The sequence below is a fragment of the Elaeis guineensis genome, chromosome 1, assembly GCF_000442705.2.
Source record: "Elaeis guineensis isolate ETL-2024a chromosome 1, EG11, whole genome shotgun sequence".
NCBI lineage: Eukaryota > Viridiplantae > Streptophyta > Magnoliopsida > Arecales > Arecaceae > Elaeis > Elaeis guineensis.
The window spans coordinates 131,057,692-131,081,576 of record NC_025993.2 but is presented as its reverse complement, the minus strand read 5'-3'; the positions used below and the strand labels follow the sequence as shown (position 1 = coordinate 131,081,576).

At 34.5% G+C, this 23,885-nt stretch overlaps 1 pseudogene; it reads right to left on the bottom strand.

The window, feature by feature from the left end:
- LOC105035277 (glucan endo-1,3-beta-glucosidase 14-like) overlaps positions 1-19,585 on the bottom strand; it is a 32,041-nt pseudogene extending 12,456 nt beyond the window's left edge.
- Between the last annotated feature and the right edge of the window lie 4,300 nt (positions 19,586-23,885).

The window sequence follows — 23,885 nt, the reverse complement described above, 5'->3', positions numbered from 1 at the left end:
TCAAATTAAATTAAATTTTATTTAATTAGACTTGATGTAAGTCCTATTGCTCAATCAAATTGAGTCCATTAGTAATCCAATTCTCAATTAATCCTCCTATAATTCGCTAACTCTTTAGCGAGTATCTTGATTATAACTTTTGCATTAGATTAATCATCAATCAAATTGATAATCAAATCCTATTACGATTCATAATCATAATTCAACCATCTGATCAGACAAAAATCTTTTTGTGTATGATCCTATAGGTTCTATTCTGTCTAGTAGTGAGATATATCGTGATCTCTATCACAATATCATTGAAACTCTTTTTAATGGATTGAAACCATTCCTACTCTGCCACCAAAGATCATCGATCATCAAGACGATGCTCGTGAGTCTCACAATCCACCAATAACACCTAGCAGTATGTAGTAGCAATCCAACAGAATAAAAGGTGATGAACCTCTAGGTGCAGTTAACGTATGATATAATTTCTCTATCGTGAGTTCTGTCCAGATGGCAGGTCATGGATAAATTATCAAACTTCATCATCGGTCATATGATAGATTCAATCAGCTTGAGTCCATATGTAATTCTCATGAAAACTCTTTTCCATCAATCATACTGCTATAGCCATAGACTTAAGGACTCAGCTTCATAAATCTCAGAGGACTACTCCCTTCTGCTAAGGTCGATAGATCCTATTTAGGTGTACATCCTACTCCTATAGTGGATCAATTATCGTCAACATCCACTACAAGGGCTCATTGAGATCTATATTTATATATAGTCAAACTCTAGCAGCCTCACTTGGAGCAGCTGTAGCATTGCAGGTCAAAAGACCAGTCATACAACTGCAGCATTGAGAAAGTCACTAACGAGTAAGCAGACATCCATGTGACTTCTCGTATTGATCATGCTCAGTGCTAGTTGTTCTCTAACAACCACCTGCACTCTCATTCCAGTGTCACTATATCACAAACTCGAGATCCATCTATCCGAAGGAAGCGATCCATGTTGTGGTCTATCTGGATCAATCACCATCTCTATGATGATCCTATGATCAGGAGCAATTTAAAAATTAACCATCAATGACACATGTCTCAAATTCTCAACTCTTTGAGAATATGTGTCATCATCTTATTAATCCCTTGGATGATTCATGGACACATAAAATATGAATGGTAATATAAATGCCCATAAAGTATAAAATCATATTCTAGAGATATAATATACGTCAGCCAAGATTGGCTTCTAGGACATACATCCAATAATCTTTCATTTGTACTAAAGTCAATCTGCCAAGTACCAAGCTCCATCTTTACAAGACAGGCTTTAGTCATTGGCTAGCCAAGTGACTTACCAGTGGGTTATTCATATCTCATATAGGGTTTGCTCTCTGCACCTCTATGTATTTCTACTTGAGATTGTCGCATGTTCTGCTGCTCTATGTGCTTGGATATCTGGTGAGACCTAAGCTTCTTAGCAAGGGCTATGGTACCATTGTCTTTACAGTATAGTGTCATGGTATCTGATGGCGTGACATCCAATTCTGCAACTAATATTAGAGTTAGAATGCATCCTACATATCTACAGTGTACTCAGCTTCCATCGATCGATTGCTTGGAACCCTTCTAAAATATCGATATGATTATACCTATAATGTAGACATTCTACCATCAACGACAAACATAAAATCTAAATTGGTGTATCATCCCACTTCTATTTTTAATCCTTCTCCAAATTAAGAATAAATTCTTAGTTCTTCTCAAGAGCTTAAGGATGTTTTCATAGCAATTTAGTGCTCTCAGTCAGGATACAACTGATATTTACTCGTAACATTCACAGTATTATCTATATCAGTTTAAGTACATTACTTGGCATACATCTATGCCCAAGAGGATAGCAGACCGCTCTCCGAGATTTCTATACTGAATCCTTTTAGCATCTAGTCTCTGTACTTTTTCTATGAAAATACAAGCATCCAATTGCATCTATCTCTATAGATCTTTAGGACGTCTGCTTTATATTTTTTATGAAAAAATTTATATACAACTATATTTTAACCGATGTTAGTATTGGACACTCCCACTGACCCTTTTTAGAAACACATAATTTCTCATTTCTGATCAAATAATTTAATCATATCATCGAAATGAATATTTTAACTCCAAGATTATTACAGATTTTGTAATCTCATATCACGAGAAGTGAAATCCATAAGCTACTTCATATAAAAATTTTTAAAAGATATCTAGTCAGAAAAGCTAATTCATATCCTTTCTTGGAGTCGATGTCTAACATTGCCTCATTGTAGGTTTTGAGATCATCTCTATGTTCTCAATCTTTCATGAGAAATATTTTTTCTACATCCTCCATTAAGCATACCCAAGTACCTTTCGAGAGGATTGAAGATCCTACTATATGTACGAGGTGAAGAAAAAATATACATCTACTGGCTCATCATGAATAGGTTCTTTAGGTCCTACGGCTCATTGCTCTTCAGAGCCACTCTCTTCGAGCTTAACTTTTTTTTTCACTGCTTCATCCTAGTTAAATATTTTTTTAAAATAGCATGTCAGATCACAATCATATTATAATCCTTTAAGAAGAAAAGTAACATCCCAAACTCTTTTAGGATGAACTTTATAGACCTATCCTCTAACATATCCATTTGTTATCCTTGACATAGGCTGGACATCCTTGGATCTTCAAATAACCAAAATTCAGTTCTCACCGTGCCATATCTCATACAGTGTGATAGAAATAGATTTAGAGAGAATCCAATTCTATAGAAATAAAGCATGTCCTTAAAGAAATAAAATAAATCAGTGAATTTCATTATGGATCGGACCACAACACATATAATCCCATAACTCTTCTTAATTATCTCATTGAGCTGAGATGTACTAAGAGCAGTCCAGTATGAAACAATACTATTTTATGAAATAATCAAAAAAAAATTTTCATTGATATTGCATCCTCGATCCGATCAAAGTACCTTTAAAAATTTATTGATTTGCTTCTCTACATTACATCTGAATTATTTGAACCTTTCAAAATTTTCAGATTTGTATCACATATACTTACCCATACCATGACTGAACATCGATAAAGGCAACGAAATAGAGATAACTCCTTTATTAGCACATCATATGGGCTACGCACATCAAATGTGTACAAGGATAAGTATATCAGTAGTCTTTTTCTTCTTGTTCCACAAGAATAGCTTGATCATATTTTCTCAAAGAGATGATGCACAAACTAGATATGACTTAATAGTTAATGAGCCCAAAAGCCTATATTTCTTTAGTTTGTTAATGATTTCTTCTCCAATATGACTTAGCCCAAGGTTCTACATATACTTAAGTTTATCTTAATTTTGGATCTCTCAGATCCAATGGTATTCACTGCTTGCTCAATTAAGTTCACAGATGCATCACCATACAAATAATAGAGACCATCTCTAAGAACTAAATCTAAACGATAATCATAAAGGACAGATACCCATGGTCACAGCAGCAACTTGCCCAATTATAAATTTAAGGGTTACTTCCTCAACCCTCCACTTTCCATCAACTCTATATAAAATCACTAAAGTCTATAACTCAACTGAGAGAAGAGAAAATTGTAAGAATAGTATTGAGCAATTTCGACATGTCTACTCTAGGTGTGTCTTTATTTTTTTAGGCTTTCCAAGTATTTATCTCTGAACTCTTTCAAGGTTCTTTTGTTACCAATACTTTGACCAATTGAGATAAGATGTCAAGATGATCTTTCATATGGTAGTCTTGATGGAAAAAGTACAGGATTTCATGCATGAATTTCAAAATATTTTTGAAATGTAACGCAGTGGAATATGTAAATTAAATAATTTAATCTAAAAATACATGTAATTAGATTACTAAACCCTACAACTAGGACTTATAACATGTCATATTGCATTTATAAGTCAGAAAATAAAAGCTTTGGTATTGATCAAATCAATACCCTAGATCTAAAACAGTTTTAGATCTAAAATTTAGATCACATCTAGGTAAGAGAAGAGATCAGATCTCTTACCTTCACGTAGGTCAAGAACTCTGTGATTGATTTTTTTATTGTCTTTGGAGCCGCACATACGTCCGACCTCTACAGGAGATCCACATGAGGCTGCAACAAAATCGGAGGTTCGTCGAACGAAGATCTGCTCGAAGTGCTAGCTTCTTGTGGATCCCTCTGAATGGTTAATCTAAAAATATTCTTCGGATCTCTTGGACATTCCAAGAGATGAAGAATATGAGAAGGAATAAGGGAGAAATCAAACCCTTGGACCTCCCTAAAATCAAAATAATATATAATAAAAAAATCCAAATAGAAGATAGATTTTTTCTTTCAAGACATCAACGATTGATGTCCTGAGAACATCTCTATGCTAGGACATGAGGAGACCTTCTTCTCTAGATATTTTTCAAACTTTCAGATCTTATATTATCTGATTTTTCTCATAGAAAAATCTCATGATTGATGGAGAAGAAGGATTCTAAAAGAAATCTTAAGAGATGACCTTCTTTTCTTCTTCTTCTCTCATCAGGACATGATCAGATCATGTCCAAAATCAGATCACCATATCCCAACTCATTGGAGTATAGATCTACCATGCCATCCTTCTTTCTCTTTCAAATTTTTATCACATAAAAATCATAAAAATAAAAAAAAATAAACTAAAAGAAAAATAATAAGAGAAGACAATCTTCTCTCTTACCTTTTGTCTCTACAAGACATCAACTTTTGATGTCTTGATAGAAGACTCTCCAAGAAAACTGGCATCTCAAAACATCCATGCCATCCTTTTTCTTCTCTGCCTTTTCTATGGAAAAAACCACAGATTTTGACTCCCACCTTCTATCATATAGGAGGCACCACTAGATAAGGTAGACTAGGTCAAATGACCTAGTCAAACAAGGAAACCATGGGGCGTCCAACTCTTGGATGCCCCTTCCCTTATTATCTGCATGGAGATCAGGAAACCACGCACAAAAGAGGGAATAAAAAGAAAAGGTAGGCATGGAGAAAGTTGGCACAAGAGAGAGGAGAGGAGTTTTTGTCAAGAGAGACTTTTTCAAAGGAAATAAATCCAAACCACTTTTCATAATGAACCAAATCAAATCTGATTCAAATCTCTAGAATAAATGGTGTGAGAATACATTCCTTAGACATGAATATCATAAAAAAAATATCTAAAAATAAATATGTGGGCGTGGGCTTTCTTAGGTGGCGCAAGGGAGAAGATGGAATCCTAGTCTAACTAAGATTCTCATGTAGACTAAGTCAAACTCTTTGAACCCAATCCAGATTAATTACAACCTAATTAAGGGTGATCATAGTTCAACTAAGAGCTCAATTAAATTAGATTAAATTATATTTAATTTTGATTTAAATTCTAACTTAATTACGAATTAGGTGCATACAAGTCCTAGTCGAACAGGAACGTGTTCTCCCTTACAACTGGCTTATCTAATAAACCAATTAGACTTAATCTAATTAAGTTCAAACCAATTCTAGTTGAATCAAATTCAATTAGACTTGATCTCAGCCCAATTGCTCAATCAGATTGAGCCAATTAGCAATTCAATTGCTAATTGATCCTCCTACAATACTTGCATTAGGTCAAACATCAATCACATTGATTGTTTAACCTTAGAATGATTCTCAATCATCGATTAACCATTTAATTAGGTTACAATCTTTTATGTGTGTGATCCTATAGGTTCGAACCTAAGTCGGTAGCATAGAAACTAATTTCTGTACCAGTCAAAGTAACCATCTAGCAATGGTTCCCGACGTCCAGATAGATCGAATGTATGCAAAGCAACATTCTAAGAACCCTGACCCATGGTTACCGTATAATTCATCCCTTTGACCAATAATACTCAAGATGACTTTGAGTATGCTGTCAACACTCATACAAGTCATCTCTATTGTGTCTCAAAATTTTGTAAATCCTGTGACTCCTCACGAGGATTACCCAGACCTAGGTTTTGCTATATTGAAACACAGTGAGACATTCTCTTCCTGAAGTTAATCAGGAGTGGTCAATCCCATCTTGACTCATACACCAATTTCATAAGTACCTGACTATATCTAAAAATTTTTCGAATCTATATTAAAAATACAGACAGTCTGGTATCAAAGTATAGTGAGTTGCTTGCAAGTCACCATGGTGATCTCAGGTCGGAGGGATACTTATACCCATTAGCCTTAACTAGCTACTCTTGACAGTAGAGTATTACATTAGTCACGTTCAGTGTAGATATACTCCTACATCTCATCTGGATGCCATACCAGTGTCTCCACACCACTTGGTTACGAGGACAACCAACGCATATGACATACAGTGACCTACACTTGATAGGTTATCGTCCTTGTTAATAACTTATCATTTGATCGTGAATAATTTAAGAACCATCCGATAAATCTTCTTTTATCGATTGATTATGGTTCTAAGAACTTCATCATAATTTAGGAGTTCATTTATGGAAGATAGAACTTTTATGATGAACCTATCAAATAACTATTATTATTAGATAATTCATATACTAATTCCAATCATCTACCACTTGAATGATTGGCTTTAGGATATATTTCTCAATAACTCCCACTTGTACTAACGTCAATCAGAATGATATCAAATATTCTATCTTTCACTTGAGTTCGTAGAACTGCTTAGTTCCGAGGCCTTAGCAAATGGGTCGGTCAAATTCTCCTTTTTCATCGATCTTCCAAAGATCGATGTCACCCTAATCTAAAATCAAAAGTGATAGCAATACAGAGTATGCTAGTCCTTCAGTTCTTTAGCCAGAGCTATGGCTCCAGTTCTACGATAGGACTAGACCATTGATGGAGGGTGCCACTCCAACCTGCTAATGAAGCTCAGCAACTACACAGCTTACATGGCAGCATTATATGCTATGATGTACTCTACATCACTAACTGAGTAGGCTAAAGTATCCTGCTTGGAACCTTTCCAGCAGATCGCTCCTATAATTAGGGTATGATCTGATACTTTCTTGTTGTCATCTTAATCTGACTGAAATCGAAACATCCACATGTTTAAAGTCAGTATTTTCATATTTGAGTCACTGAACCTTAGTATTTTTCAAATACTTCAGGATTGTCTATACAATCTTCCAGTGGTTCTTACTTAGATTAGACTGGTATCTACTCACTACCATTAGTCAGTATACCATATCTGATCTTGAACATGGAGAAATTAGATTACACCCAAACCTTTATTCCTTGCAATGCTGGAATGTCATTCTTGATTAAGAGAATTTCATCCACAGACAACACAAGGACTAACACTATAGAACATTTTGCCTACTTATAAATGCAGGGTTCCTCTTTGTTCATAATAAAGATATATGTTCAAAACGTATGTTCCAACTCTGGAATAATAGCGAAATGGGCTTTATAGGTCTCCACCTTTCCATCTGCGCTACTCTGATCCTTTTAAAAAATCCATTCACACCCAATGGGTTTTATCCCTTCAGGTGAATCATCTAGTGTCCATACACTATTGATTTCCATGAACTTCAATTTGAATTTAATGGCTCCAAGCCACTTCTCAGAGTTAGGCCACTGCATTGCATCCCTATAGGTGATCGGATCCTTGTTAATCTCATCGAGCTCAACAGGATCGCCATCCCAGACCTAGACACTGAAATGTCTATCTGATTAATGCGGTACTCTACCAGATCTCCTTAAAGGTGTTACTTTAATGGGCTTCGAGTTTGATCTAATCAAATTCGGTTCTGTAGGTTTACTAGATTATGTCGGTTCATTTTCTACCAGTCAAACTTTCAAGTTCAACTTGATAGGCATCAGTTCCTTCTCTAAGGAACTCCTTTCCAAAAGGAATGCCCTACTGCTGATGAGCATCTTATGTTCTTCAGCATGTTAGAATTAGTAACCCTTAAACATCTATTGGACCAAGAATCAAGTTTATCTGTATGCAAACTTTTGACATAGGTCGATCAACTCCAAACCCAAAGGTGAGAGAGTCTAGGTCTATGCCCGATCCATATCTCATATAGAATCTGCACAACAGACTTACTCAGTATATTTTCAGAGTAAAACAGATAGTCACACAAGAGCCCAATCTTGAAACAGACAGAGAAGTGAACCCTATCGCGGATTGAACCATGTCTAACAAAGTTCAACTTCTCCTTTCAGATACACTGTGTTCCGAAAAGAAATTTACTGAGAGAGAATCCAATTCTCTCTGAGATATGTCACAAACTCACTGATAAGTATTCACCTCCTTGATCTGATCGAAGAGTTCTAACACCTTATCCAGTTTGTTTCTATCTTTCATTATTGAATCATTTGAACATTTCAAATGATTCAGGCCAGACGCACCCATGCCTAGATAGGTCATCTGTAATGAAATGTTAATATCTTCCTCTGACACTTAAGTTCATAGGTCCGCATACATCATTATGTATGAGACTTAAAACTTTATCAGCTCCTTCACCTTTTTCATTAAAAGGTGACTTTGTCATCTTTTCAAGAAGATAAGACTCACAGGCTATCAATGATTCACAATCATTGATGTCAAGATTTTTCTCTCAAGCTAATCTGTTTATCCTGTTCTTGTCAAGGTGACTAAGCCTATAATGCCAAAGATAGACATCCATGATATTATCTAACTTGGATGTGTACATTACACTTAACAAACTGTGTAAATGTTAAATGTCATTTTCTTATTGTCCATGTATTATTGTAACATTATTCATAATAATATTATAATATCTTCCTTTATTAATGAATGATGATCATCTTTGGCCAAAAGGCCAACAAAGATTACATTCATCATAAACAATGGACAATAGTAATAATTACTCTAAATGATAATATTTAAAAATAAACTCTATAATTCCTAAATTTAGGATTGAAATAAGACTTCCATCCCTAATATTCAAGAATCTCTCACCATTTTCAAACATTCCACTTACTTGTAGTCCTAGCAATAAATTGCATAAGACTATCGGTTTCTAATACCTAGGTAGTAGAATTACATAGAGAAACTTTAAGGTGTTATTATATAACATCCTTGATGAGCAACTCTTGCTTCTTTCTCTTGTTCAGCCTATTATGGTCAAGGGAAGCAAGACAATTCTTCTTCCTATGACCCTGCTTCTAACAGTAGAAGCAACATGCCTGATTTGGATCAATTTTGGACTAATTATTTTGACTGGACTAAGAAGTCCCAATACGAACCCATTCATACTGCTGAACCAAATTCAACTTTTGATACTAATTATCGAAGTTGGATCCCATAAGTCATCAATGTCTAACAACGATTGGAGCAATTAAGGTTTAGCCTTATTTTGAGAAAAGAGAACAATGACCTAATGTATATGAATTATTTTAAGCCTAGAGACTTAGATTTTAGTCTCAAGATTCTCTCACTATTTTATTCAAATTAATAGCCTCTACCTCCAATTCAGAGAATTACTTTAATTTTTTAGTAGGTACTAGAATCCACATAGACTACACACAAGCCCGACTTTGGTTGGCCAACCCATCTGCATCTACGGGTAGGTTCATTAACCAATTATTTCTCCAAACAACTTCTAATAATTTAATTTTATCCCAGAAACCTAATCAGTAGGCTTTGGCCTCCACTGTAAAGATCCGGTTAAGTCCAACCATTAACATGACCATACTTGGTGCATCTAACCAATGAATGATTAAGCCCAACTTTGGTTGGCCAACCTAACCACCATTAGAGAGATACTTCTAAATCATCATATGATGAGTGATAATTTCATTAGTCAACAAGCACCAGGCCTTTGGGTCTGCAATGATTATTGAGTTAATGGACCCATTATCAAACATCTTAATGGGAGGCTATGACTCAGTTATCTTCATAACTTTATCATTTTAAGGACCTAATAATTTTAGAAAATTTAAAATTATTAGTGATTTAAGGATAGAAAGGACATGGATAAGTTTGCTCCCATTGACTTCACCAAGTCAAGTCCTCCCACTGACTTCTCAAGTCATTAACAAGGACTAGGATCAAATTTAGTTCATGGGCACCTAAATCAGTCTCACTGAATGAAATCAGACTCATTGATTTCCTATGTGATATGGGTTAGCATGAATCAATGAGCAACTTAATCAAGACCTAATTAACCACATTGGCTAGGTAAGTATGATTGATGGGAGGGTCTGCCAAAGCTTACCTAAGACACCATAAGAAATGGCCAGATAAGCAGGCTGCAAATTAAAAACCACCGGTTTGGTTTACTTTAGACACCAACTGGTTTATCAGTTTTGATTTGGTCTGCCTAAAGACTCGAGCTCAGCCGCTGAGCCATGATCAGTGTCCGTTTGTTAGATATATGGACTTTGATCAACTACAACTATTGAAGTGATCTATAGAAATGACTTAATCCTAATTAACTTTTAATTAGGTTTGATCAATTTTTAACTTAGTCCATATTTAATCTAACCCTAGGTCTAACCCAGTTAATGACCTGATCAAAGCTAACCATTATCCTTTAACCCATGTTTTTTGAAATTATCTTAGGATCTTTAAATCATAAATCTAGATCCTAAACAATCACTTAATTCTTTTAATTAAGTTCATGGCTGAGGGTTGGGGTTCGGCATTTTGAAAATTATTTTCAACTTTTGAAAGATTTAATACAATCTAGTATTGTTTCACTAAATAGGTCGACTCATTTCAAAAATGGATCGGCTTATTTCACTAACAAACATTAATTGTAGGTTAAAATAATTAAAATCAGTGAGAAAAATAATTCAACCAATTTTTCAATCGAGCTGGCTCAGATCCTATCCGAGCCGGCCCAATTTTCAGGCGAGCTGGCTCGCTTCCTAACCGAGCCGGCCCGAACAGCATTTTACAATGCAGTTTCAAGCTAGCATGCTGGTCGAGTCAGCCTAATTTTTGAGAGCACCGGCTCGATCAGCAAACAAAACCTTCATAAGATCCTGTTCTTGGCTGATTTTAATCTATGTACATTATATAAAAATTCATGAAATAAAATAACCTAATCTAAAACATTCATGACAAGATTTATTTAAACTTTTTTTAATTTTCTAGATCGCAACGTATCAGGACAACCTTTGCATTATAAGGGGTAAATCTTATAACAGGACAACCTACAGTCTGTGCGATCATTATTTTATTTTTTAAATTTATTTTAATGCAATCATGAACATGTTATAAAAGAACCTGGCTCTGATACCACTGATGGAAAAAGTACAGGGTTTCATGCATGAATTTTAAAATATTTTTGAAATGTAATGCAACAGAATATGTAAATTAAATAATTTAATCTATAAATGCATGTAATCAGATTACTAAACCCTACAACTAGGATCTATAATATGTTATATTGCATTTATAAGTTAGAAAATAAAAGCTTTGGTATTGATCAAATCAATATCCTAGATCTAAAACAGTTTTAGATCTAAAACCTAGATCACATCTAGGTAAGAGAAGAGATCTGATCTCTTACCTTCGCGTGGGTCAAGAACTCTGCTGTTGATTTTTTTTATTATCTTTGGAGCCGCACATGTATTCGGCCTCTACAAGAGATCCACATGAGGCTGCAACAAAATTAGAGGTTTGTTGAACGAAATTTCGCTCGAAGTGCTAGCTTCTTGCGGATCCCTTCGGATGGTTAATCTAAAAATATTCTTCGGATCTCATGAACATTCTAAGAGATGAAGAATATGAGGAGGAATAAGGGAGAAGTCAAACCCTTGGACCTCTCTAAAATCAAAAATAATATATAATAGAAAAGGTCCTAAGAGAAGACAGATCTTCTCTTTCAGGATATCAATGATTGATGTCTTGAGAACATCTCTATGCTAGGATATGAGGAGACCTTCTTCTCTAAATGTTTCATAAACTTTCAGATCTTATATTATCTGATTTTTCTTATAGAAAAATCTCATGATTGATGGAGAAGAAAGGTTCTAAAAGAAACTTTAAGAGATGACCTTCTTTTCTTCTTCTTCTCTCATCAGGATATGATTAGATCATGTCCAAAATCAGATCACCATGTCCCAACTCATTGGAGCATAGATCCACCATGCCATCCCTCTTTCTCTCTCAAATTTTTATCACATAAAAATCACAAAAATAAAGAGAAAATAAATTAAAAAAATAATAATAAGAGAAAATAATCTTCTCTCTTACCTTTTGTCTCTACAAGACATCAACTTTTGATGTCTTGATAGAAGACTCTCCTCCAAGAAAACTGGCACCTCAAAACACCTATGCCATCTTCTTTTTCTATGCCTTTTCTATGGAAAAAACTACAGATTTCTGACTCCCACCTCCTATCATATAGGAGGCACCACTAGATAAGGTAGACTAGGTCAAATGACCTAGTCAAACAGAAAACCATGGGGCGTCCAACTCTTGGATGCCCCTTTCCTTATTATCTGCATGGAGATCAGAAAACCACACACAAAAGAGGTGACAAAAAGAAAAGGTAGGCCTGGAGAAAGTTGGCGCAAGAGAGGGGAGAGGAGTTTTTGTTAAGAGAGACTTTTTCAAAGGAAATAAACCCAAACCACTTTCCATAATGAACCAAATCAAATCTGATTCAAATCTCTAGAATAAGTGATGTGAGATTACATTCCTTAGATATGGATATCATAAAAAAATATCTAAAATAAATATGTGGGCGTGGGCTTTCTTAGGTGGTGCAAGGGAGAAGATGGAATCCTAGTCTAACTAGGATTCTCATGTAGACTAGGTCAAACTCTTTGAACCCAATCCAGATTAATTGCATCCTAATTAAGGATGATCCTAGTCCAACTAGGAGCCCAATTAAATTAGATTAAATCATATTTAATTTTGATTTAAATTCTAACTTAATTAAGAATTAGGTGCATACAAGTCCTAGTCGAACAGAAATTTGTTCTCCCTTGCAACTGGCTTATCTAATAAACCAATTAGACTTAATCCAATTAAGTCCAAACCAATTCTAATTGAATCAAATTCAATTAGACTTGATCTCAGCCCAATTGCTCAATCAGATTGAGCCAATTAGAAATTCAATTGCTAATTGATCCTCCTGCAACACTTACATTAGGTCAAATATCAATCACATTGATCATTTAACCTTAGAATGATTCTCAATCATCGATTAACCATCTGATTAGGTTACAATCTTTTATGTGTGTGACCCTATAGGTTTGAACCTAAGTCGGTAGTACAGAAATTAATTTCTGTATCAGTCGAAGTAACCATCTAGCAATGGTTCCTGACGTCCAGATAGGTCGAATGTATGCAAAGCAACATTCTAAGAATCCTGATCCATGGTTACCGTATAATTCATCTCTTTGATCAAAAATGCTCAAGACGACTTTGAGTATGCTTTCAGCACTTATACAAATCATTTCTATTGTGTCTCAAAATTTTACAAATCTCGTGACTCTTCACGAGGATTACCCAGGCCTAGGTTTTGCTAAATTGAAACACAGCGAGATATTCTCTTCTTGAAGTTAATCAGGAGTGGTCAATCTCATCTTGACTCACACACCGACTTCACAAGTACTTAATTGTACCTAAAAATCTTTCAAACCTATATTAAAAATACAGGTAGTCCAGCACCAAAGGACAGTGAGTTGCTTGTAAGTCACCATGGTGATCTCAGGTCAGAGGGACACTTATACCCATTGGCCTTAGCTAGCTATTTTTGACAGTAGAGTATTGCATTGATCACGTTCAGTGTAGATATACTCCTACATCTCACTTGGATGCCATACCAGTGTCTCCACACCACTTGATTACGAGGACAACCAACGCATATGGCATACAGCGACCTACACTTGATAAGTTATCATCTTTGTTAATAACTTATCATTTGATCGTGAATAATTTAAGAACCATCCGATAAATCTTTCTTTATCGATTGATTGTGGTTTTAAGGACTTCATCATAATTTAGGAGTTTATTTAAGAAAAATAGAACTTTTATGATGAATTTGCCAAATAACTATTATTATTAGATAATTCATATACTAATTCCAATCATCTACCACTTAGATGATTGGCTTTAGGATATATTTTTCAACAAGTCTACTATAAACTATTTATATAAATTAATCAAAGATTGCAGGATCAAATTCACAAGAAATTCTTTGTGCATGATCATGTCGAGCTTTTTAAGCTTCTTAATGTCTTTGATCATTATCAAATAACGATCATAGACTGACTGTCCATCATGCATCACATGCACTATGTGACTCTGATCACCTCACAACACTTGTAAATGAATCAATATATCATTGACTATGAACATGTGCTCATGCATACGTTGGAGTTCATAGACTTCAATATATAACACCTATCTTTATTGACATTGTCCATCCACTCATCAAGTAGTGCTCGTTGACTATAAGTTGGATGGATTGTTAACATCAAAATAACCTGGTAGAGAACATTACTTAATTTTCTAAAATTAAGAATGATTCTTAGGTTTGTGAGCTAGTCTATATAATTGGTTTCAATTAATTGATTGGTATCTAGGATTCAAGCTAGAGGGTTGGAAGCTGACACAATAAACAGCAGACAGTAAAGATTTTAATTAGATATTTGTACTTATTTGATAATTTACTTTAAAAAATTTTAGATGCAAAAAGAGACTTTCACTATTTTATCAGATCTCCCACACTCTTCAGATGAAGAAACAAAAATTTTAATGTGACAACTGAGTTTCTAATGGGTACTACAGTCCCATCGATACTGTACACCTCACCTAACAGTTATTGATAATACGAACAAACATCGATGCATAGACAACTCTTTGTCCAGATGCTTCTCTAAGCATGTTGCAGCTACTTGGTCTCTAAGTCATGTAGGCTCACCTAACAGTTATTGCCCATACTTCTTAGTTAAATCAAACCCACTGTTCATAAGCAGATGCAAAATCATCATTGGATCCCTCACCTAACAGTTATTGGGCCCAACTCTATCTTTATCCTAGAGTAACTCTTTGCTAATAGAGTGGTTGCATATTTTCGATGTAACTGAACCACTATGGTCAGCCGAGAATAATCAACGTCGGTAGCACGCCCGCACATCTACAACGATGGAAGATCATTGGACTTAATATTTATGGAGAGATTTGAGTTTAGGTCTCATCTAATTGTCATCACATGATTGATCTAATTGGTATGGACTAAATCAAAATACTAAGCAATCTTATTTGTGACTCAATCTTTCAAATTGGCTAGGTAAATGAAGATTGATGGGGGTCCCTCCGTTGTTTTCCTTAAATATCAATAAATTAGCCAGATCAGTGAATGAAATCAATTAAATAATCATATTTCAATTACTTGCCTTAAACACCAATTGATTAATTGATCCGAATATGTTAGCTTAGGTGAATCAAATTCGAGCCATAGAACTGAATTAGATCCTTAGGTTAATCGATTCTACATATGGATGTCAATCGATTCGATCAACAATAATTGTATGATCTTAAGCTCTATTGATCTCGCTTTATTGATCAATACTTGACTCGTTCGATCAACTGCTAAATCAATTCAAACCCAATATGATTAAATCAAAAATCCTACATGTAATCCAATTACATGACATAATTTGATCTACCCATGACCAATCCTTCATGCATAAACACTAATTTTAGATCTTAAATCTAAATTTTTAGATCTAAATTCTTTACATGAAAAGTATGTTTTGATCTTGAAATAATTTCAGATCATATATATAAACATATATCATATACATGAATAAGTTCAGATTATAAAAATAAATTTCAGTCCTAAACATGCTTTCATATATCATATATACGAATCAAAATAGACCTCAAAACTCTTTTCATATCTAAATAACAAAACATATATCACATATATGCTGCAAAAATTAGATCTAAAATTTTAATTTAATTAAAAATTTTAACATCATTCTAAGACAACCATACAATATAACAAGTTATGCCAGGATAACCTTATATCAGAACCACATAAAAAACTTTCAGATATGAAATTTTTCTCTATGGATTTTAAATCTAAATCCTAATCGTATGCATATGATGTGGCTCTGATACTACTATTGGAGTTTCATGATTTCATACATGCAAAATTTCTCAAAATGAGTATGCAATAAAATTTTAAAATTTTTTAGATTAAATCTAATTTAATCTAAGCATATATAAGATCAAATCTTCAAACCATAAACAGGATCATCATATGTAAGATAAGATTCAGATACAGAAATTCAATAGAGAAAAATAAATCTAGAATATACCATGGCATGGATCGATCTTCACCATAAACTGATGATCATGGATGTCTTCTAAAAGTTCTTTATAGCCACACAAGCATCCGATATTTACGGATATCTACATGAGACTTTGATCTGATCAGAAGTTTTTTGATCTCATCGGGATGCTAACTCCCTTACAGAGATCATATCTTGATGGTTGAAAATTTTTTTTTCTCTCAAGATACTCTTAAAGAAGAAGAAGAAGTAGGAGGATGTTGATCTCTATGCTAGAGATCATAAGAAGAACCATTTCTTCTCTTTTCTTTCTAAAACTCATGCATCAATCTCTATAATAGAGATGAAAGAATTTTTATCCAATTTTTGGATAAAGAAAAAAGAGAAAATCCATATCTAAATATACATAAAAGAGAGAAAGGAGATTGTCCTAACAACCAACTTTTGGTTGTGTAAGAAAGAATGGATATGAAGCAAGAACAAACCTCATGCCCTCCAACCTCATGTTGCACCTTATGAATTTTCCATGCACAAATCTCCTCTGATTTTGGTGTCAAATCTGATCTCTATCAGCCACACTAACCGACCCATAATTCTCTTGTTTAAATAGGCAAAGGGGAGTTTGATTTTGAGTAGGAGATAAGAGTCCAAACAACTTAGGACTCTTAAATTTTTTATGCCGCCCACAACCAGGTTTTGCGCCTAGATTTTACACTAAAAAGAGGAGAAAGGATGGAATTAAAAATCTGGTGGGCATGGGTTATTTGTGGCATGAAATCTGGTTTAACGTAGGGGCTGTTTTGATGCATGAAAGAAAGAATCTTAGTCCACTTAGGACTCCTATTTAGGTGGCAGGTTTAAACTAATTTAAACTCCAACCAATCTTAATCATATTAAGACCTGATTAGATCCAAATAGATGAAAATTCAAATTTGATTTGGAGCCCAAACTATTTAGATTAGATGTCACATAATTAGAGAAGAAGTCCTAATCCTTTTGGACTCTTTCTTGGTGCTTGAGTCAAATTTAATTTAATCCTAATCTAATTAAAATTTGATGCATCCAAAAAGATAAGAATTTTTAGTTCAAATAGAAACTTATACATCCTAGTCTAATTAGGAATTGAGTCAAATCCAAATCTTAATTCAATTAGGAATTATCCTCCAATCCAATTTGGTTATCTTATAACCCAATTAGGTTTGATCAAATCAAATTCATATCAAATTAAGTTAAATTTTATTTAATTATACTTGATGCAAGCTCCATTGCTCAATCAAATTGAGCCAATTAGCAATTCAATTGCCAATTAATCCTCCTATAACTCACTAACTCTTTAGCGAGTTACTTGATTGTAACTTTTGCATTGGATTAATCATCAATCAAATTGATAATCAAATTATATTATGATTCATAATTATAATTCAATCATTTGATCAAATAAAAATCTCTTTATGTGTGATCCCATAGGTTCTATTCTGTCTGGTAGTGAGATATATCGTGATTTTTATCACAATATCATTGAAACTCTTTTCAATAGATTGGAACCATTCTAACTTTATCTATCAAAGATCATCGATCATCAAGATGATGCTTGTGAGTCTTATAATCTACCAATGATACCTAGCAGTATGTAGTGACAACTCAGTAGAATAAAAGGTGATAAACTTTAGGTGAGTTAACGTATGATATAGTCTCTTTATCGTGAGTCTCGACCAGATGGCAGGTCATGGATGAATTGTCAAATCTCATCATCAATCATATGATAGATTCAATCAGCTCAAATCTATATATGATTCTCATAAAAATTCTTTTCCATCAATCACACTGCTATGGTAATAGACTTAAGGACTCAGCTTTATAAATCTCATAGGACTACTTTCTTCTACTAGGATCGATAGATCCCATCTAGGTGTATATCCTACTCCTATAGTAGACCAACTATCGTCAATATTTACTACAAAGGCTCATTGAGATCTATGTTTATATGCAGTCAAACTCCAGCAGCTTCACTGGGAGTAGCTGTAGCACCGCAGGTCAAAAGATCAATCATGCAACTGCAGCATTGAGAAAGTCACTAACAAGTGAGCAGACATCCATATAACTTCTCGTGTTAGTCATGCTCAATGCTAGTTGTTCTCTAACAACCACCTGCACTCTGGCTCCAGTGTTACTACACCATAGACTCGAGATCCATCTATTCGAAGGAAGTGATCCGTGCATCGATCTATTTGAATCAATCACCATCCCTATGATGATCCTATGACTAAGAGTAATTTAAGAATTAACCATCAATGACACATGTCTCAAATTCTTAACTCTTTAAGAATATGTGTCATCATCTTGTTAATCTCTTGGATGATTCGTGAACATATAAAATATGAATGATAATATAAATATCCATAAAGTACAAAATCATGTCTTAGAGATATAATATGCATCAGTCAAGATTGACTTCTAGGACATACATTCAGCACCTTTATCCTTCTCTCCACCTTCATCTATTTCTGCTTCTGCTCCAGCATCACCTACATCACCCGTAGCACCACCTGTTTCACCTTCTGCGATTTTCACTCCTAATCTAGTAGCTTCTGACACATCATTTCTTAAGAGGTTAGCTAATTTGATCTCAATGAGAGTGAGTGCTGATGTGAGAGCTTTATCTAACAAAGTTGATGGACTTCAGATTGAGATAAGAGCTATCTCTAATAGACTAACTGCCATGGAATAGAGGCAGTCCAAGCCAGATGCACTTGTTGACGTATCAGATATGGCCAAAGAGCTTGCCAGACTCAGAGGGAGTCTCGAGTCCAGGGGTCCTAAGATGTAGATGGCTGTTTGAGGACTTGATAAAGCTCAGCAAGAGTGGATTCTTTTTGTACATACCTCCATGGACAGCTTGATTGGTATGATATATAGGATAGCCCCAGAAGCAGTGCTAGCAACAGCAATAAATGCAATAGCTATAGCAACTAGAACATTCATATCTCATTCTACTTAGTCTACATCCCATACTACTAGTCAGCCTTCCACCAATTAGGCCTATCTCTAATAGACTAACTGCCATGGAACAGAGGTAGTCCAAGCCAGATGCACCTGTTGACCTATCAGATGTGGCCAAAGAGCTTGCTAGACTCAAGGGGAGTCTCGAGTCCAGGGGTCCTAAGATGTAGATGGCTGTTTGAGGACTCGATAAAGCTCAGCAAGAGTGGATTCTTTTTGTACATACCTCCATGGGCAGCTTGATTGGTATGATATACAGGATAGCCCCAGAAGCAGTGCCAGCAACAGCAATAAATGCAATAGCTATACCAACTAAAACATTCATATCTCATTCTACTCAGTCTCCATCCCATACTACTAGTCAGCCTTCCACTAATCAGGCCCGACCACCCTTCAAAGTTTGCACTAGGGCTGATGTAGGGTTCCCAACTCCTTAGGTGATTGGTCCATCCAGTAGGATTAGGAGTCGGAGGGTCGGACCTTCCACCTCTGGGGCTAGTTCTTCTGAGCTTTTAGAGGTTCCTTCTAATAAGGAGTAGAGCTAGTGCCTTAGGTCCGATTAGCTTGATTGTTAGGATCTTGAGCTGCTTATGTACTGATCTTTACTTGTGTTGCTTCTGTATTAACTTTAGACATATTTATGTATTTGGATGACTGTATCTTGGTGTACTGTCTACACGATTTTGTGCAATACATTCATTTTGCTGATACATTGTATGACTTCTATTTTAATCTAATGAATCTTGTCTTCTTATCTCTTATGGTTTATTGTTGCACTCACTTATGGTTTTCTTATATATTGATTCATGACAAAAAGGGGGAGTAAAGAGGACTATGTATATGAGCTATAAATGATAATATTACTCATTACTATATTGCTCATGATACATGATATTCATTACCATATTACTCTGATACATGATACTCATTATATTGCTCCAACTCTACCTAAGTGTGAGATTGATCTAATTTTAACAAAGTAAATAAGTACAAACTAAGAGGGAGCAAGAACTATAAACAAAAAGGAATCATTCTCTGATTTTATTAATGAAAATTTAAGCTTCATTTTATTCTGATAACATTCCAAAGATGTTAAACTTTTGCTCTAATATTCAATCTCTATATCATTTTAGGTTTGATATTCAATCATTAAAATGCATTTGATTAATCCTTTAAAATGCTTGCATTGATTCATAATTTTTGGAAATACAAGTTGATATATATCACATTTTATATTATTTGCTCATATATTTAAAGTTTTATCGTCATCAAAAAAGAAGAGATTGTTGATCCTAAAGATTAATTTTGATGAATAATAAAATATTTGAGTATATAATAGAACTAATAGTTTGATAAAATTAATGTTTCAAAAAAATTTCAAAATATCAAATGAAGGTATTTAAAGGGTTAAATAAATCTCAAACAAGATGTCTTGGAAGCTTTCTTGCTATGAAAGGTCATAAAAATCAAAATAGAAGAGGCCCCCAAAAGTTAAAGGCAAAAAAGTCATTTATGCAGAAAAGTCATTTATGCAGAAATTTATTTAGAAATTTTCAATTGAAAGTTGTTTGAGTGGACTCAAATTTTATTCGAGTGGAAAAATAAAAGAAAAGAACGTTCTGATGCGCTAGAGTTTCAGCTGGCATGCTTTCGAGTCAACTCGAGTGTCATCTGAGTTGACTTCAAGAAAAAGAATAAAAAAGATTTTTTCAGAACCAAAAAATCTAAGTGGACTCATAGGATTTGAGTGGACTCATGATAGCTTGAGTCGACTCAAATCATTTGAGTCAAAGTTCTTAGAAAAAGATAGAAAATCGTATTTTTGAAAAATTTGACTCGAGTGGACTCATCGTTGGCTGAGTAGACTCGCATAGTATTCGAGTCAATGAATCCTATCTGAGTCGACTCGGAGTCTAACAGCCAGCTCCGCAGAATTTTCAAAACTTTACAGAATGGCTATCTTTTGAATTCCAATTATCATAAATGACTTTTTGACATTCCAAATAGTAAAAACCACTCACGAAATACATTGAAAAAGCTAGAGAACAACAGAGAATCAAAAAAAAAAAGCAAGAAACCAAGAGAAAAGACCAAAAAATATTGAAGTGTGTTCAATCATTCCTTAACTATCTGAAATATCAACTCACAAGAGCCTTTCTAGCAAGAAGACAAGCTCACCATCTAAAAAGCTTTCTGAAAAAGAGATTTTTCGAGCTTTATCAACCTTCATCAGCTGATTAAAAGAGCTTTTTATAGTTTTATTGCTCTTATTTCAATCATTCTACTGTAACTAACTTTAATTGGAGATTGAAGCTGGGGGATAGGTTTATCCAAACCTTGAAATTGGATTGTAAGCCAGAGATTGGCTTGGGATTAGGTTTTGGTTGATGGTTCCATGTAAAATCAACTGAATTTTAGATAGTGAGTTCGAAAAAAGTATCTGACTATAATCTTAGATAGATTATAGCGAAAATTTCTGAGTGCTTGAGGAGTCGATGTAGGTGCTGGGGTGCATCGAACCACTATAAAAGCTGGTTGTATTTGTGTATTGCTTGCTTCTTTGATCGTCTTACATTTGCTTCTCATCTTAGCCTACTTTATTGCATAATTTTCTACTCACTTCACTATTTTTGAAGACAGCACATAGTTGTTTAAGTTTTTGAAAACCTAAGTTACCCCCCTCCTCTTGAGTTGTCTTTAGATAGTATTTCCTGATTCAACTTGTTTCTAGGCTAGACTTATCTTCTTAAATATAATTTATACTTATTAACAAGTGCATGTAGATTAGATTTATCCCTTCAAATGCTAAACATCTTTTGCTTCCAATTTAGAGGATCTTAACACTATGAAAACTGAGTTTTCTTGAGGATATAACCTTTAGATTTTTTTGAGGATATTGTCTTTAAGTTTCTTGAGGATATAGTCTTTTTGAGTAAAATTATCAAGCATTTTGAGGCAACCTACAAATATTCTCAACCATTTCATTAGTAAACATAATTTGTACTCCAATACCTTTTGACATCATCAAAATCAATTCTAGGATTGATACCTCAGAAGAAGGATAAAGAAAAGGAATATGGGGAGCTATAGGACAGACAAATATATTCATATTTTTTTTTTTCAATACCAGGATGGAGGGACTCAATTAGTAGGAGTCCCCTCCCATCTCGACTGTTTAGTTGCTGCTTCAAGATCTGAGCTAGAATTATGCGGCAAAAAAAAAGAGGCTCCTATTTTATCTTCTCTAGTGTGTGGACCAGAGGATTTGTGTTCGTACCTATATTGTCCTTTTTGTAATGTCACTCAACATGTCAATTTGTTCTCCATTGGTATGAATAACTTTATAATTCTACCACAATTATAAAGGTATTACTAAATTTGTTGTAAAAATGATTAAGATCTTTAAAACCAATTAACATGAACAAACGTAGACAACACTACTACACCAGGAGGGTGAGACTGGCTAATATTTATTGGTCATCCCTTGACTTTTCTCTAAAGCTAGTCCATTTAATTCAATTAACCTAGTTTCACCATCCGCAAACCAATAAAACTAAAGGGTTTCAGTAATGTCTAGCTAATGTGGTAGGTTCAGTATTATGAGGTTTGGTCTAGTAATAGTTTATTGCTCTTATCCAAGAATAATGAAATTAATATTTAGAATGTAATAAGGTGCTTTAAAAATCTTTTGGTACAACCCACTATTGATTCCAGGAAAGAGTATATAGATAATTCTGGAAATGAAAATGGTCATAATGCGGGGCGCGGGGGTGGGGGGGATGAATTGCATCCTAAAGATGCTTGTGTCGTCCACGGACTAAATTAATATTTGAAATACAATAAGATACTTTAAAAATATATTTTGGTACAATCATTAATTCATACGAAGCAAGAGTGTATAGATAATTCTTCAAATTAGAAAAAGTTATGAACAAAATTCCATTCAAGTAAAGATATTTGTGTCGTCCACTGCAAAATTTACCATCCAATCCGTTAGTCAGTTTCCTGATGGCTTTCCGACTCATGATATATTGAAAGACAATCCTAACATTATTATAAAAATATTATATTTTACTATCTGAAACTAGTCTCCTTTTGCAAAGTAAGCGAAAAAAGATAGTGTAATATGACGTCCTACCAATAAAATTATTGCATTGCTAGTACGAGAATTGGTACAGCTTATAGCTCGGTGCATTGCATCTAGTTGCTATAGTACAAAGTCTCAATCCCTTCGTGATACTTGGTAGTTGAAACAAGGATTTCATCCTGGCATGGGTCCCAAAAGAATCAAAAAGTTGTCCTTTCAAGGAAGACAATGGTATGGTAGATTCTCCGCTCTTGGTTTTCAGCAAAGTTTCAATGTCTCCCAAACCCAGATAAGATCAGATTTTCCTAGCTTTATTTATTTATATTATTAATTAATTAATTAATATAAATATTACTTTTGTTGTTGCTGTTACCGCTCTTGCTGTTGGTGGTGGTAAGCAGCCAATGGATTTCCTGAAGCTTCCAGCCTCCACCCACAGTTCAACAAATTAAGCCACGCTTTACTCACTCCTTTTGTCCCTCTCCCAACCCACTCCCCTTCTCCCACTCTTTATAACCTCTCGCCATCTTCCTCCCCA